This window comes from Coregonus clupeaformis, unplaced genomic scaffold, assembly GCF_020615455.1.
Source record: "Coregonus clupeaformis isolate EN_2021a unplaced genomic scaffold, ASM2061545v1 scaf1067, whole genome shotgun sequence".
Lineage (NCBI taxonomy): Eukaryota > Metazoa > Chordata > Actinopteri > Salmoniformes > Salmonidae > Coregonus > Coregonus clupeaformis.
Genome location: NW_025534521.1, coordinates 115,229 through 120,782, shown reverse-complemented (window position 1 = coordinate 120,782; position 5,554 = coordinate 115,229). Strand labels below are relative to the sequence as shown.

At 39.6% G+C, this 5,554-nt stretch overlaps 1 long non-coding RNA gene across 1 annotated transcript; it reads right to left on the bottom strand.

The window, feature by feature from the left end:
* Positions 1-369: 369 nt before the first annotated feature.
* Positions 370-1,781, bottom strand: LOC123486208. Its single transcript, XR_006659284.1, has 3 exons — positions 1,707-1,781; positions 1,417-1,562; positions 370-467 (listed from the first exon to the last, which is right to left on the bottom strand). It is a non-coding gene; the product is annotated as an uncharacterized LOC123486208 (long non-coding RNA).
* Positions 1,782-5,554: the final 3,773 nt, after the last annotated feature.

Genomic DNA, 5,554 nt, shown 5'->3' with positions numbered 1-5,554 from the left:
CAGTACCTACAGGGTTAAAAACCATCAGATATCATGGTTAGTACCAGTACCTACAGGGTTAATAACAGTCAGATGTCATGGTTAATTCCAGTACCTACAGGGTTAAAAACAGTCAGATATCATGGTTAATACCAGTACCTACAGGGTTAAAAACAGTCAGATATCATGGTTAATACCAGTACCTACAGGGTTTAAAACAGTCAGATATCACAGTTAGAACATCACAATCCTAAATAATATACAGAAAAGTTCCAGCTTAAATTCAATTTTGTTGACTTCTGCCATCAATGTCAATAACCTATATAGATAAAGGTTGAATGAACTGAATATTGGATCCTTATTGTCACAGTAGTTATAATCTCTTACTCTGTGGTTAGTGTTGTTCCATCCACCCATTTCCAGGTCCCCTCTCTCTCTCTGTCAGTCAGACCAATCCAGACTCTCTTCTTGAGATTGAAGAGAAACTCCTGTTGTTGAGAAAGATAAATATATATACAAGGAGCTCCAAAAGTATTGACATATGTTTGGTTGTTTTGGCTCTGTACTCCAGCACTTTGGATTTGACATGATAATGACTATGAGGTTAAAGTGCAGGCTGACAGCTTTCATTGTAGAGTATTTTCATCCACATCGGGTGAACCGTTTAGAAATGACAGCCCTTTTTTTTTACATAGTCCCCCCATTTTAGTGGACCAAAAGTATTGGGATAAATTCAATTATATGTGTATTAAAGTAGTCAAAGTTTAGTATTTGGTCCATATTCTTAGCACACAATGACCACATCAAGCTTCTAACTCTACAAACTTGTTGGATGCATTTGCTGTTTTGTTTTGGTTGTGTTTCAGGTTATTTTGTGCCCTATAGAAATTAATGATAAATAATGTATTGTGTCATTTTGCAGTCACTTTTATTGTAAATAAGAGTAGAATATGTTTCTAAACACTTGTACTTAATGTGGATGCTACCATGATTACAGATAGTGCTGAATGAATTGTGAATAATGATGAGTGAGACAAATATGGACAAATATCATACCCCCAAGACACGTTAACCTCTCCTGTTATTGTAATGGTGAGAGGTTAGCAGGTCTTGAGGGTATGATTTTTGTGAGTCTTTAATATACATATAAGTGAATTTGTCCCAATACTTTTGGTCCACTAAAATGGGGGACTATGTACAAAAAGGGCTGTCATTTCGGGAAGGTTCAACTGATATGGATGATATGGATGAAAAAACCCTAAAAATTAAGCTGACAGGCTGAGCCTTAACCTCATAGTCATCGTACCATTTTATATCCAAAGTGCTGGAGTACAGAGCCAAAACAACCAAAAATGTGTCACTGTCCCAATTCCGTTGGAGCTCACTGTTTGATCATATCTACCCCCCCCTCTCTCTCTCTCTCTCTCTCTCTCTCACCTGTTCCTCTCTGCTGTTTATTATCACCAGGTCTGCTCCTCTCTTCAGACAGTCCTGTCTACTCTCCTCCCAGGTTTTCTCCTCAGTAGAGAGGAAGTAACAACTGCAGTCAAACTTCTTCCGTCCATCAAAACAACAGGGTTTCTCTGTTTGATGACACAACACAACACTGATACAATATGATACAAAACAATAAACATCACATTTTATTTTCCATGATTCACTGGACTAGATCTCAATGAACAAATTGACTTTATAATAAAGGAAAATATGATAACCAGCTCACTGACCACAAAGCAAATTCTGAAGCCTGTCTCTCTCAGCAGTCAGGTTGTTGTAACTGGTCTGTAGCTGGTCTCTCTCTTCAATCAGGGTGTTGTAACTGGTCTGTATCTGGTCTCTCTCTTTAGTCAGGTTGTTGTAACTGGTCTGTAGCTGGTCTCTCTCAGCAGTCAGGTTGTTGTAACTGGTCTGTATCTGGTCTCTCTCTACATCTGCATTGGTGTTATAAAGAGAAAAATGCTTCTCTTCAGCCTTTGATGAATCTGTTATCTGGAAAGGATTGATACATAATAGTGCATTCGGAAAGTATTCAGACCCTTTGACTTTTTCCATTTTTTGTTACGTTACAGCATTATTCTAAAATGGATGTTTATTTTATTTTTATTTTATAAATCTACACACAATATCCCATAATGACAAAGCAGTTTTTGCTTTTTCAAAATAAATGTTAGCATATGTATAAAAAATCTAAAACTGAAATATCACATTTACATATGTATTCAGACCCTTTAATCAGTACTTTGTTGAAATACCTTTGGCAGCGATTACAGCCTCGATTCTTCTTGGGTATGATGCTACAAGCTTGGCACACCTGTATTTGGTAAGTTTCTCCCATTCTTCTCTACAGATCCTCTCAAGCTCTGCCAGGTTGGATGGGGAGCGTCAACACACAGCTATTTTCAGGTCTCTCCAGAGATGTTCGATCGAGTTCAAGTCTAGGCTCTGGCTTGTCCCGAAGCCACTCCTGCGTTGTCTTGGCTGTGTGCTTAGGGTCGTTGTCCTGTTGGAAGGTGAACCTTCACCCCAGTCTGAGGTCCTGCGCACTCTGGAGCAGGTTTTTTCATCAATGATCTCTCTGTACTTTTCTACATTCATCTTTCCCTCAATCCTGACTAATCTCCCAGTCCCTGCTGCTGAAAAACATCCCCACAGCATGATGCTGGCACCACCATGCTTCACCATAGGGATGGTGCCAGGTTTCCTCCAGACGCGACGCTTGGCATTCAGGCCAAAGAGTTCAATCTTGGTTTCATCATACCAGAGAATCTTGTTTCTCAAGATCTGAACATCCTTTAGGTGCCTTTTGGCAAACTCCAAGCAGGCTGTCATGTGCCTTTTACTGTGGAGTGGCTTCCGTCTGGCCACTCTACCATAAAGGCCTGGTTGGTGGAGTGCTGCAGAGAAGGTTGTCCTTCTGGAAGGTTCTCCCATCTCCACAGAGGAACTCTGGAGCTCTGTCAGAGTGACCATCGGGTTCTTGGTCACCTCCATGACCAAGGCCCTTCTCCCCCTATTGCTCAGTTTGGCCTGGCTGCCAGCTCCAAGAAGAGTCTTGGTAGTTCCAAACTTCTTCCATTTAAGAATGATGGAGGCCACTTTGTTCTTGGGGACCTTCAATGCTGCATAAATTTTTTTGGTACCCTTCCTCAGATCTGTGCCTCGACACAATCCTGTCTCGGAGCTCTACGGACAATTCCTTCGACCTCATGGCTTGGTTTTGCTCTGACATGCACTGTCAACTGTGGGACCTTATATAGACATGTGTGTGCCTTTCCAAATAATGTACAATCAATTGAATTTACCACAGGTGGACTCCAATCAAGTTGTGGAAACATCTCAAGGATGATCAATGGAAACAGGATGCACCTGAGCTCAATTTCGAGTCTCATAGCAATGGGTCTGAATACTTATGTAAATAAGGTATTTCTGTTTTAATTTTTAATACATTTGCAAAAAGTTATAGAAACCTGTTTTCGCTTTTGTCATTATGGGGTATTGTGTGTCGATTGATGAGGAAATGTTTTTATTTAATCAATTTTAGAATAAGGCTGTAACGTAACAAAATATGGAAAAAGGGAAGGTGTCTGAACACTTTCCGAATGCACTGTAGCTACTGATTAAATAAAATGTCTTACTGTAACTGTAAGTGACAGGCGTTAAAAACAAAGAGTCTAGACAGTCTGCTAAAAGTGGACAGAATATCTTGAATGTGGTTTGCTAGTTCCTTAAACATGTCTAACAGAGGAGGGACTTAATTACACAGATAACAACACTCCCCATTGGTTGAAATAACGTTGTTTCGACATCATTTCAATGAAATGATATTGAACCAATGTGGAATAGACATTGAATTGACATCTGTACCCAGTGGGTTATCTGCATTTGGAACCTTGTTGTGAAAGTCTGATATAGTGTAATGATTAGATAACAATACACTCACAGACTAGTCTCAGGAGGATGTTGAGAGTGACTTGTAGAACACACAGCATCCCAAAGCTCACAGCAACCATCCTGTAGAGTCTTCTCCCTGAATCCTCAGGTCCTGAGGAGATACAAACTGATGTGAGAACACACATACAGTCACGTATTCAAGCAAACAAGCAACCACGTACACACACATACCCCCACACACGCAAGCACACACAAACGGGCACACACTTGAGGGTGTGACTTAATCAGCAATGAGAGGACTGTTTCTCACAGCTGCTTTAGAGGAAGTTACTGTATCAGTATAACATGTTAGAAGCACGTCATTACATTAAAGGGTGAATCTGCAGTTGCTACATAAATATTTCTATATATACCCATAGATTCTTAATGATTATAATTTATAAATGCCTCATGAGCTTAGTTCAACATTCAATTTTTTTACTCCATTGTAATTGTAAACAAACACTGTGTAGCCTCAAAACATGGTTAAAACAACCATTTGAACTCATGGATGGTCAGTCCCACTCTTGGCATTCTCTCAACCAGCTTCATGACATAGTCACCTGGAATGCATTTCAATTAACAAGTGTGCCTTCTTAAAAGTTAATTTGTGGAATTTCTTTCCTTCTTAATGCGTTTGAGCCAATCAGTTTTGTTGTGACAAGGTCCCAAAAGGTGGAGAAATAATATCTTGTACATGAAAATAAAGAGCCCTTCAAAAATTAACTTTTAAGAACGCACACGTGTTAATTGAAATGCACCTCATGAAGCTGGTTGAGAGCTGATTGAGAGAATGCCAAGAGTTTGCAAAGTTGTCATCAAGGCAAAGGGTGGCTATTTGAAGAACCTCAAATATAAAATATATTTTGATTTGTTTAACACTTTTTTGGTTACTACATGTGTTATTTAATAGTTTTGATATCTTAACTTTTATTCTACAATGTAAAAATTTTTTAAATAAAGAAAAACCCTTGAATGACTAGGTGTCATCCAATCACATTCAATCAGGAAGCTGGTACACCTGCTGGGACATTGTTCCTTTATTACTTTACTTTCAGAGCCTTGAAAATGATCACTGTGTAAGACTATGGTAAATCACATGTTCCTAATAAAAACAATTAATACAAGCATTTTACAGATTAAAGACCCACTGGGCAGAGACGTCAATTCAATGTCTATTCCACATTGGTTCATGGTAATTTCATTGAAATTAAGTGGATACAACGTTGATTGAACCAGTGTGTTCCCAGTGAATTATGTCTACAGACTCTTTATTAAATCTTAAGATAATTATTCTGATTTTCTTTCTGTCATTCTCTTAGTTTTCTTCTCCTCATCTAAATTTTTGGTTCTTTGTTTCCTCTCCTCCTCTCTCTTCTCCTCCTCTCTCTTCTCTTCCTGTCTCCTCTCCTTCTCTCTCCTCTCCTCCACTCTCCTCTCCTCCTTTCTCCTCTCCTCCTATCTCCTCTCCTCCTCTCTCCTTTCCTCCTTTCTCCTCTCCTCCAATCTCCTTTCCTCCTCTCTCCTCTCCTCCACTCTCCTCTCCTCCTTTCTCCTCTCCTACTTTCTCCTCTCCTCCTATCTCCTCTCCTCCTCTCCTCCTCTCTCCTCTCCTCCTTTCTCCTCTCCTCCAATCTCCTTCCTT